This window comes from Paramormyrops kingsleyae, chromosome 22, assembly GCF_048594095.1.
Source record: "Paramormyrops kingsleyae isolate MSU_618 chromosome 22, PKINGS_0.4, whole genome shotgun sequence".
Classification (NCBI taxonomy): domain Eukaryota; kingdom Metazoa; phylum Chordata; class Actinopteri; order Osteoglossiformes; family Mormyridae; genus Paramormyrops; species Paramormyrops kingsleyae.
In genome coordinates, this window is record NC_132818.1 from 4,741,486 (window position 1) to 4,754,276 (window position 12,791).

Consider the following 12,791-nt stretch of genomic DNA (forward strand, 5'->3'; position numbering starts at 1 on the left):
CACCAAAGCAGATTATCTATGTTTGGCATGTGCTGTTATGATCTCTGAAACTGTTCACCCTGACATTTTCTGAGACCCCACCCATTCATTTATGTCCATTGCAGTGGACATTTTGTTTTTGCATCTATCTTTTCACTGATGTAAGGAAACATATTTATTCCTGTTGTACACTAAAGTGGACATGCTGTGAAATTAAAAATAAAAATACATTTGAAAAAATCTAAATTGTAAGATGTCTTATTTAGACAAATAACCTAAAATTTAAGGACACTTTTTTCCTTGGGTCTCAGGAGGTTATAGCATATAATCACATAGTGCTGCTGCATAAAGTTCATGCACCAAATTAATTCGGTTTGATTTACTACAATTTTATGGAGATTCCTTTTTAAATGAATGTGATTTTAAATGAATCAATTCAGGGAAGAACAGGTTTGACTGCTACTTCAAAAGATGTTGTCATGTGAACATGTCATGTGTCATGATATTTCAAATAAAAGAAAAAAAGTTACTTTTGAAGCCACAAGATAGTCCAAATTAGGTATAATTATTAAATAAGTAACACACAAAGAAAACCAGAATAAGAATAACAGACAATTAAGCATATCCATAAGTATGCAGGTATAATGGCATGGATTGGGGAATCCCCCCCCCCAACACTGATATGATAAATCTGAGTCGCTGTGGAATGGCCGGCCCCCCCAGCACCAATGATTATAGCATTTAATGGCTCGCCTTTAGTGCTCTGCTGACATTGTCCAGTCAAGCTCCTTGCCAGAAGGCTTGATTTAGAAGTCTCTTGAAGGGAAAAACTAATTCAAGAGACGGATTGCTGGAGAGGTTCTGCACCCAAGCCATAAATCATTCTTTAATCAGACCACACAAATAGCGGCTGCTCATGTTCTTTCTCCTGGCGTTCCCCACTTTCGAAACTCCCTCGCTTTATTTTTCCTGTCTCTGATTCTCCCTTTGCTTGCCATTAATTGTCCAGTGGGAATACTGAGACTACAGCTGGAAAGAAAAGGAGAGCTTGGGCTTGGGCCGTAACACACATACATATATGCGTGCGTGTATACATATATACATGCGTGCGTACATACATAAATGTGTGCGTGCATGTACAGTATACAAACATGCATGCATACATACATGCGTGTGCATGCATACATACATGTGTGCATGCGTACATGCATGCATATATGCGTGCATGCATTTATACGTGCGTGCATACAGACATACATGAGATCTCTGCCTATATCTATATGGTCAAGTTCAAATCTTCTGGCTGGAAGAGTAACATTATCTAACATTTGTAGTTAGATAATAGTCTGCTCGTACTTCCATTTGATTTAAAACAAATACTCTAACATATATGAAAATAGCATGTTGTAGAAAGGCTGTGTTATAGGGGTTTTTTCTAGCATTGCATTTTCGTTCAAGAAATGTTTATTGGCTTGGGGGCAAAGGCTTGTAAAATGGAGCCTTCTTTGTTGCAAAACACTGCTCTAACAATACTAAACTACTAAAATACTCAAACAATAAAGTTTTATTTTAAGTTTCTCATTTTAGTAAATGTACTTGCTTATAGTAATGTCCCATCAAAAGGAACCAATAGTAAAAGAATATATTCCGGCACTAATTGTCCATACATACATACACACATACATATACACACAGCTATTAATCACTGAATTCGTGTTTCACTCAGAACCATTTTCACAGATGTGTAAAATCAAGCACCGACTGTAGTCATGCAGTCAGGTTTAACATTTGTGAAAGAATGGGTCGTTCTGAAAAGCTCAGTAAATTCAAGCGTGGTGCTGCCATAGGATGCCACCTTCACAATAAGTCAGTTTGTGAAATTTCCTCCCTGCTAGATACTCCACGGACAACTGTAAGTAGTATTATTGAAAGTGGAAGTATTTAGAAAACTCAGTCACAAAATGACAGACCGTGTAAAGTTAGAAAGCGAGATCGCAGAGTGCTGAGGTGCATAGTGTGTAAAAGTCGCCAACGCTCTGTTGACTCAATAACTGCAGAGTTCCAAACTTCCTCTGGCTTTAACCCCTTCATGGAGCTTCATGGAATGGGCTTCCAAAGCTTCACATCACCAAACACAATGGCAAATGTCGGACAGAGTGGTGTAAAGCTCACTGCCACTGGACTCTGGAGTCCTGTGAAGGGATAAATCATGCTGCTCTGTCTGGCAGTCTGAGGGACAAGTCTGGGCTTGGCAGATGCCAAGTTGCCCTCAGATGCTTTCCCATCATGACTGTGTTCCAAAGCACAAAGCGAGGTCCGTTAAGACTTCGTAGGGTGAGTTAAGTAAAAAAGATCTTGACCGGCCCCCACAGAGCCCTGACCTCAACTCCATCGAACACAGACTGTGAGCCAGGCCCTCACGTTCAACATCACTGTCAGACCTCACAAATGCTCCTTTGGATGAAAGGGCAAAAATGACTACAGATACACTGCAGAATCGTGTGGAAAGCCTTCCCAGAAGAGTAGCAGCTGTTATAGCTGCAAAGGGGGGGATCAACTCCATATTGATGGCTTTAGAATGCGATGTCATAAAGGTTCCTGTGGATTCAATGGCCAGTAGTGAATGTATTTTAATGACAGAACAATGAGTGGTCATGATCAGAACATCAGAATAGCAGTTAAACACTTTGCATTAAAATACAGTATGCCTCTGCTATGCATAATAATTCTGCTCATTATAAAACCCATTGTTTCTCTATTGTGCTCTGAATATTGTTATTATACCTAGAAGAGTAATTTAATCCCATAATAAATGGAAAGTCCCCTTACAGGAAAGGTATTTGATCATGGCTCTGTCAAGCTAAACCTGTGAAATCGATTCTGCGGGAATGTAACTGATTACAGCAGGTTAGGAGAAGTGTGCAGAGCCTGAAGTTCCTTTAGGTCAATTCAATGAAGGTCCTGTTACCAGCTGTCGGTGCTTTGATGCGCTTCCCTTGGGCTTTGGGATGGAGAGAGCGGCCCCTGTTTGTTTTAGATTAAAGGGGACAGAGCGAGCTGTACTGTTAGCCTTGTGTGACACATTGTTTAGTTTTAAAGCTGCAGTTATGTATAATTATAGCCCATATGAATTAATTTGCTTATGTGTTTTAATTTAAATTTACAAATGAATGGTCTGTGCAGTATGCAACCCTAACGTCTGGTGACTCTCTAGGCACGGCACAGGTCTCATGCTCAGAATGTCCTACAGTATTCTATGGTGCACATTTAAGATAAAAGGAGCTCACAGTGCAGACTAAGATTAGCTCACAGTGCAGACTAAGACTGTGGAACACCCTAAATGGTCTCAGGTTTTATGTAATCCATGGTGATGTTAGGACTGTCATAAGGCGAGGTGGCATCAACTTTCACAATATCTGTCACCACAAATTGGAGACTTTGTTGGATTATTATAAGAGAGCTTCTAAAAGGAAGATAATTATCAACAAAACGTTAATAACACAGAGAACATTGGATTTAAAAGGGCTTATATGTATTTAATGAAACGTATGAATTTCACTGGCATACATCCAGTATTATAGCCTACTTTTAATATTATTACCAAGTAAAACTTGATGTTTTGGAAGATGGTCTCCTCTTTGCTTCTTCTGCCCTGGGTGGGCCCAGAAGTGAGTGTGGCTAAGATGAGCTGTGAGAGGCGGACAGAACCTGCTGAGAGTTAATGCTGAATGTACTGGTAGATGGGCAGACAGAACAATGCCTAATAGCTGAGCTAAGGACTGCTATTGACAATCCACCACTCATGCAGACATCATTCCTGCCAAGGGGATTTTACTTGGTTAAATTCCCATTCAGTATCCGTTTCATAACTTTCCACTTTGACATTTTTATAGGTGTATTCCATTCCATAAGTTTGTATAATACAAAGCATTGGTTTTCCCTTCCATGGTCCTTGCTAGGCTTTGCACCTCAGTCCTGCACATCCTCTTGCAGTCTCCGTAATACAGAGGAGATAAAAATATCTGCCAGAAGTAAAGAAAAATCTGTGTGACTGATAATGAGGAATCAGTGCAAATTCATTTTCCACTGCCCTGGAACAGATTTTCCCATTTAAATATAGGTTTGTTTTACATTTTCAGAAACGTCTTACTGTTTGAAAGGTGTAGAAGGTAGTTGGGAAAATGCTTCTCAGTCCTTATTTGTAGGCTTTCTGAAATTTGAAAACAGCAATTGTCATCTTGACTGCAGTATCTTGTGCACATTCACATATTTAACCCAGTACGGAACAGACATTAATTTCAGTTTTAATGTCATCCATTTACATAATCATATTTCTCTAGTTTTTATTATGTTTGGAGGACAAAGTCTATGGAAGTTTCAATGGGTTTGACTCCTGGCTCAGTATTCTGTACATGGAGTTTGCGTGCTCTCCCCTGTCCGTATGGGTTTGACTCCTGACTCAGTATTCTGTACATGAAGTTTGCGTGCTCTCCCCTGTCTGTATGGGTTTGACTCCTGACTCAGTATTCTGTACATGGAGTTTGCGTGCTCTCCCCTGTCTGTATGGGTTTGACTCCTGACTCGGTATTCTGTACATGGAGTTTGCGTGCTCTCCCCTGTCTGTATGGGTTTGACTCCTGACTCGGTATTCTGTACATGGAGTTTGCGTGCTCTCCCCTGTCTGTATGGGTTTGACTCCTGACTCGGTATTCTGTACATGGAGTTTGCGTGCTCTCCCCTGTCTGTATGGGTTTGACTCCTGTCTCGGTATTCTGTACATGGAGTTTGCGTGCTCTCCCCTGTCTGTATGGGTTTGACTCCTGGCTCAGTATTTTGTACATGGAGTTTTGTACATTGCTGCCTCTCCCAGTTGGTCACTGTCTCTGGGTTTTTACTGCAGTCTACTTTTCACAGTAGCTGTCATTTGATGGGTGATTTTTTTTTCTTTCTTTGGGTCTCGATTAGACTCATGCATAAATTAGACACAATGATTTTGCAAGTTCAAATACCGCTACTCACAAAATGCAGTCTCGTTATGACAATACCATTGTGCTTCCTCCAGGCTGCAAGGTGTTCTTTGGTGTCTCTCAGGCCATGAATTATGGATATGCTGATGGACATGTCAGACAAGTGGGTTCACCACATGGAATCAATAAAGCAAAAACAATGTGATAGGAGGCCGCCACCCCAAGGAAGTCTCCTCTAAGGTCATGATTTCTCAATGGCACCAATTACCGCCAAACTTGGCACAACTCTTGCATTGTTATATAAACTATCAAGTGCCGCTGTTGTGAGCAAGAACAGGTAGACACAGCTATTTAAAGCAGAACAACTGAAGATTAATAGCTTTTTCCATTTAATGTAATTTAATGCTAGAGTAAAGGGTAGCAACAGAAAGACATTAAAGGCTCTGCTGTTAAGGCGATGCAGGTCTGCTGCTGAATGCTCAGACAGAAGAACAATCTAACATAAAAGCGGTAAGACCAACTTAACCTTTCTGCTATATCTGTAGGTAATAATGAAGTAATGAAAAAAATGTGTACAGCCGCCCCAGCCCCAGTATATGTTATATAAAAGCTAAGTAATGGCATGGTGTCTCACATCTCCAGGACAACGGTTTGAATCTCAGGTTTGAACCATTGTTTCGGTCCCCACAAGTGGAAATTTTATTCATTTATTTTTTTTTAAATCTGTGACTGCAATCACAAAACTAAGAATGCCAATAGTTTTGTATTTTGTTTGGTTTCTTATGGGTAAGGTTAGGGCTGGGTTGGAGTTAAGGTTGTCATAGTTAGGATTAAGGCTTTGCACACAGGAGTAAATGGATGGTCCCCACAAGATATGAATACAAGCCTGTGGGGGCAGCGTGTGGCTCAGTGGGCTAAGCCTGTGTCTGTGATCAGAAGGTCACCAGGTCACGCCTTGCCCAGCACGTCTGCAGCTAAGCAAGGCCCTTAACCCCCAGCTCTCTGGGTGCTGCTACGGGTGGCTGCCCTTCACTCCTAAGCTTGCTCTCACCTACGGAGAGCAAAAAGAGCATTTCCCTCACAGGGATCAATAATCCCTAATCATTCTGTGTGTATGTGTATCAAGCCTGAGAAATTTATCATGTTGATATGAGATGTCAGGTTGTGATGTTGTACACAGTCCCAGACTTCAGAGCTAAACTCAAAACATTCAGTTAACATCTCATGGGGAAGCTGAAGTTACCAGAACTGGTTAATTTAAAAAAATCCCACACGGTCGGGATTATATGGTGCTTCAATCCAGCGAGTGAGTACATGTGATTATATGTACATGTGATTATATGTACATGTGATTATATGTACATGTGGTATATGTACATGTGGTATATGTACATGTGGTATACGCCATTAATCGCCAAGGTGTGTCATTTAAAGCAACAGTTTAACACGCTTATGTATGACTCACTGCCCTCTGTTTTGTTACTGGCATCTGTTCGTTGAGCCTTATTGGAAGCATTGAAATTTAGTTTGTAGTACTTGCAGGTAGTATTTTTGTTGGAAACGAATAATCTGCACTTACAATTAAACCACTAAACAAATATTAAAATATGGGTCATTCTCATGAACTTGAGAATTGTCAGGGTCAGCCCCTGTTGTGGTCCTACCGTGTCCCTTCCCCGTTTGGCCAGCAGGTGTCGCTGGTCATCCCGTTCTTCATGTTAGTCTTTGTTCTCCCCTGTTACTTGTCTGGTCATGTGGCTCAATGTGTTGAGCATGTGGTTGTCTGAGTACCCTTCTGTCCTGTGTTTGAATCCTGCTTCCTCTGTTTTTGTATTTTGCTCCCTAGTGTTTCATTTCAGTTTCTTTAGTTCTTGTGTCTGATTTTGTAGTTGGTTGTTTTGTTCCTTGTGCCCCTGCTTGTGTCTTTACCTGTTTAATTCTCTAGTGTTGGTTTCTGTTTCCCTGTGTCCTTGGTTAGTTCTTAGTTTCCCTGTTTTTTAGTTCCTTTGAGTTTATTAGTTTCACCTGTGCCCTGTTTCCCTGGTCTTTGTTAATTAGTCTCACCTGTCCTGTGTTAGTCTCGTTACCCCTTTAGTATTTTAGTTCCTGCTTCTGTTCTGTTCCCCAGTGGTTCATTGTTGTTGCTTGTCTAAGCTTTGTTAGTTTGGGTAGATCTATATTCTGTTTACCTTCCCAGTTTTTGTTATTTGTGATATTAAGTCTTTAATTATCCCCTTTAGTGTTTGACCCTCGAGGTCCTTTTGGTTTTGTGTTTGTAGTGTTTTCTGTTTTATTTAATAAACCCCTTTTCTGTTCTTGGAGCAGCTAGTGGGTCGTCCACCCTTTCTGTGCCCGATGCCACGTCCTCGTGTCCGAGCCGCCCGGATCCGTGACAGAGAATAATATATAAATATCACATACTAAAACATCCCTGAAGTGGTGTTTGTGCTTCTCAAGATGCTTGTCTTCTCCCATCATCACTGAAAAAACACAACAGTTTGCACCCTTTTGTTTTGTTATATTCTGTAGTTGTTCTGTGTTGTCTTGCCACTACAGTGGCTATTCTTGAGCTATTATAGGTGATAAATGCCTTTAATTAATCTGTGACAAGCATATGTCACTCATTAAGGGAATGGAAGGAACACAGTTACACACCCTCATCCAAAGAACCTGACATTCGCAGTTTCGGTTATTCGTCAGTTGGCTGTGAACGATTAAACAGGAATAAATGTGGAGTTTGGCAAAAGATTCCAGAAACTGACAGATAAGTCAAGTCAGAAAGGGTTGTTGTATGTATGGGTTTTTGCTGCAGCTCCCTAATTAGGTCACTCATTAGAGGACTGATTTGCTGAAGTGTTCCTACACCTGGATTTGAACAGCTGACCTGAAGATTATCCCATGCATCTGCATAGAAACTGGCATTTTGTGGATAAGATTGCCTGCCCCCTGTTCTAAGGCTTCCCCTGATTGGTCTTCTCAAGTTTCCGTAAACTGATTATTTGCTTAACAGCTTCTGAAAATAACATATGTGTTGAAGGAACTTCAACTGTTTGTCTAATTCAACCATCGGCTGCCAGTCTTAGGCTATACTAGGCTTGAGCAGATGTTCCTGTGTTCAGCATGAGTTCTTTTCCCATCTAGATACAATTCTCCTCTCACAGATGCCGGTGCAGATTGTGCTACAAAAAGTACCAACACAAGATGTGGTCCTAAGGGTTCTCTTTTGTTGTTTCAATGGATGCAAGAGATATTCCGCTTTGCTATAAAAGTAACTTTGAAGGGGTTGACAGACAGTCCCAGCGGCTTGGCGCTTGTCCCCCTGCAGCGCTTCCTCCCATTGTGGCCAGTGATTTCCCAACAATCTCCTGGTTATCTTCTCACCTGCTTCTGCAGTCAGCTTCTCTTGCTTTTGTTACTCTTTTCCTTGTGCTTTGTCAAAACGCAAATCTGTTTGTGGTCCATTGACTCCATGAAGTACAAACTCTCCAGTTAGTACTGGTGCAGTTTAGAGTTATACTGCTGTGACTCGGGCATCTCCAGAAGTAGGTGCTGAGTGACTCCAGTGCAGAGAGATGCACAATGACTATGGGTTCTAGCCAGACTGCTATGCTGGGACATCTTTTTGTAATGAATCATGCAGTGGTCCATGAGAAGAGCGATCCATAGTCATTTATTTACCAGTAAATGAAACAGAATCTAACCTTGTAATCATTGTTACAGACAGTTAGTCAAAATCCTAGCAGAGCAGAACAAAAACAACAACATCATCTAAAAGCAGAGTCAATGAACCAGGCAAGAAGTCCTTTAAGCGTGACAGGACTGGCAGAAGTAATCCTGCACAGAAATGGAGATTAAACACACAAAGCCTCGTATACAGCTATCAGACAAGTGTAGTGGATCAAGAAAGGGTAACCGACCGGGTCGAAGATCTGGATCTGTAATCATGACACTATTGGTATACATGGCAGTATTGTGTATAACTGTGTGTAATTCTCGAGTATACTTCTCATGATATACATGGCAGTATTGTGTATAACTCTGTAATTTTTGCATTGAGAAGTAGTAGAAACCTCTTTGCAGGATCATGAATCAGGATTTGTAGGATTTAATTAAACAAATTTTGTCCCGCTTCATCATACGTTCAAGATCCCATAGACCTGCCTAATATTTCTTCTGGGCTATTCATTCATATGCACTTCATAGGTCTAAGAACAGCTTTCCCACATTTTCCTTCTCCCTCCATGCCTCTTACATTGGCTGGCTGACCAAGCCGTTATGCTCTTAGCATACTGACCCTTCTAGAACTCATCCTTTCAGGATCTAGCTATCAACATTCCTGGTTCCGATTCCTGCAAACAATGTTCAATGTTAACTTCCCTTCAATAATTAGCAGTGAGATCTGTCTTAAAGATATTGCAGTTAACTGTGAGATCTAGCTTAATGACGTGTGCAGACTGATTACACACAGTGCCAGCGTGCCTTGAATCTCATCGCGTTTATCTATAAATTAATACCTCTATTTCTGTATTTTTGTTGTAAATGGTAAACAGCCATGCAGTGTTTACTCTGGAATGTGAGTGTTTTTCTTACCGTGTAACAGTGAGCACATCTGTCGAGTGAATTGTTGATTTTCGTGCCAGTAACCCTGCTAAGGCAGACCTGTAGTGGGCAGCCATGAGGACTAATTCTCCCTTTTAAACAAGCAGTGGCATGATTTCATTAAAATGCACCACACACTCACTACAATATGAAGCCCTTTGTTGGCACAGTAAAAACAGTCATTGCAAAGTCATGCAATAATATCTGTCTTCAGAATCAGCATTTCTTATTAAATGGAAACAACAGGCTGCAGAAAATGAAAAATGAAGACATAATTTAGATGCAAGGCATGAAATATAATGTAAAAACTAAACCCTTATTGCTGAATTTTGTTTGAAAATTCATGAACACATACAAGGTAAATCTATAAAGTGTTGAAATGCAGTGTGCACAAGATGTTAAATTGGGCAGACTGCAAACTCAGCTTAATTTAGAAGTGGATGTTGCAGCTGTTTGAGAGCTGATATGAGTGTGTATGTTTTAAGCACTTTTGATGCTAATTAAAACCTCCTGACAATGCATGATGAAATTCCATATGAAATAACAGGTATGATTTTGAATATAATATTAGATGTTCAATGATGCACATGGCAGTTTTGGCAGTACGTGAATGTTCTTATCAGAAGGTCTTGTCAAACTGCTGTCGTTCATTCTATGTAACATGTGGACTGAGAACAGCTCTCTGGAATAAAATCTTAGAAATTACTCATTGAAGATTCCCTAATACTGGACACAAGCCTAGCGTTCCTTGATAGAGGCATTTAGTCATACAGTATATTATTATATTAAGGCTCTCACCTCTAATACCATGCTGGCTATATGACTTAATAGCTGAAAGGAATTATGCAGTTGTATAGCCATGATGGTTTTTAAGGCACTTTTCAGGGAAGGAGTTCTGGCCCCTAACCACGGTCACTGTGGGGAGCTGTTAGCTGGCTGAGCTTGCAGAGTTGTGCCTTTCAAGGACAGCATGGTGTCATTAAAAAATAATAATAATAAGGTTGCTTGAGCGAATGGCTCAATTGGGTTTAAATCAATGGTGTAGATTTGGTTCCTATCAATACTGTGGGGGTACAGTGTGTGTTTAGGGGGTGGGGGGTCGGAGCTGATTTGGTCCCTACCAACACTGTGGGGGTACAGTGTGTGTTTAGGGGGTGGGGGGTCAGGGCTGAATTGGTGCCTATCAACACTGTGGGGGTACAGTGTGTGTTTAGGGGGTGGGGGGTCGGGGCTGAATTGGTGCCTATCAATACTGTGGGGGTACAGTGTGTGTTTAGGGGGTGGGGGGTCGGGGCTGAATTGGTGCCTATCAACACTGTGGGGGTACAGTGTGTGTTTAGCGGGTGGGGGTTTGGGGCTGAATTGGTCCCTATCAGTGCTGAAATCAAACTTTCTTTAAATGATCTCCATGTTTGTGTAAACTGCCACCTGTGTAACCATCCAATACACTACAGAGTTGGCGGTGCCAATCGGGCGGTGCCAATCGGGTGGTGCCCATTGGGCTGTGCGGCAGCATGCCGGACCCGTGGCAGAAGTGTAAAGAGTGTAAATAGCTGTGCTTATCATGTACTGTGTCCTTATTGTGCTGCATGGTGGTGTCATGTGTAGTGTTAAAGACGGCTGTAAACAGTGGGGTGTGTGTCCACTGTGTGGCGTGTGAGTAGGCAGGGCAACCAGCACAGTGTGTGTGTGTGTGTGTGTGTGTGTGTGTGTGTGTGTGTGTGAAAATGAATGGTATACTTGCAGCAAAGTCAGCTTGTGTTTCCCTGCACTTTGACTCCATGTCATTATATTCCCAGTGAGCACCATGGTCAGTACTTAAGCCATGATACCACACATTTGTTGACTCAATGTTAATGCCTCATTTAATTATTTAAGTGAATTAACTGCACTGGTGGTCGACTTTAAGAAATACATGTAATGGCTGAGTTGGCGCTGAGGAGAGCTTTGGGGACTGAAGCGTGTTCATCTAGCCATTAACAAGACGATGGTAACTTTTTGGATAACAAAAAAATATTCTTGTTATTTTAATTGCTCCTGTTGCATATATTCTAACATGAACAATGTTAAACTTGTTTTTTTTCTTACAATCCAGAAAAATATAGTAGAGGTTTTAGGAACTGAAGCAGTGTTCCTCCAGCCAGCCAGCAAGATATCTGTCATGTAGGACCCAAGACGCAGGAATCAGCCCAGATCTTTGATGTGACCTATTATCATATCAGATCATTTTCGTCCGATTATTGAAAGCATCTGTCACCCGTTTCCTACACCACAAGCAGTTAGATACCCTCCAGGATCACATCTCATTGTGGGACTCTCCATATTAAGTGATATTCCTTTGAACTTTCTGACCCTTCCTGGAAATCTAGACTGTAGCTTTAAGATTTAGTTCCTGTAACTGTTCTTCTCCAGTATGGTTTCTGATGCCTTGGCCCGATTATGGACCGTAAGTTTTTGAATATGTTTTTTAGTTATTAGAGAAACAACCATGAATTACTCCAAACATGTGCATGATTATTTATAATATCAGTAATTTTTTGGAGAACAGAAGAAATTCTTATTATGTTACTGTTCATCTGCAGATATTCCAATGTTGTTGTGTTTTCTGAGCAAATATACACACACCACTTAGATAAACTGCCTTAAACATTTTCTTTGATGGCCTGTAACTTTTGCATAGTACCATGCATATTATCATATTATCTTATTGTGTACTTTAGAGTGTTGCAGTTGCAATATTAATAACATTCAGTACCTTCACGCAACTGTATCCCATTTATATAGAGATATTGTTTGTCTCTGACATTAAAACGTGATTTGCGTTTAAGAAACACGGAGAATGTGATGATGCAAACGAGATTAAAAATTAAAAATGCTTCCATCGTTATTTACCACAATCAACTTGTCCTAATGAAATATTTATGTATTCAACATAAATCAGTTTCCCGGTAAAGGTTTTTCACTCATTTGATTTTCTCAGAGATCCTTTATTGCTGCAGATTATCATTAACATATTTGTGGCTGCTTCAGAAATTTGACTTGCACTGCACAGTACCTTTACAGAAGCAAAATCAGGTCTGAAGCTTTATTTCAGGGCAGAGGTGATGCCTATACATTTTTAGTCCACTTTTCAATTTTACATTATTACACTATTAAATAATAGATTTTGACATTTACCTCAAATATTACTAATTGAAATAAGTACACTCTGTCCTTTTTCCTTGATATGCACAATGATGTTAAAAG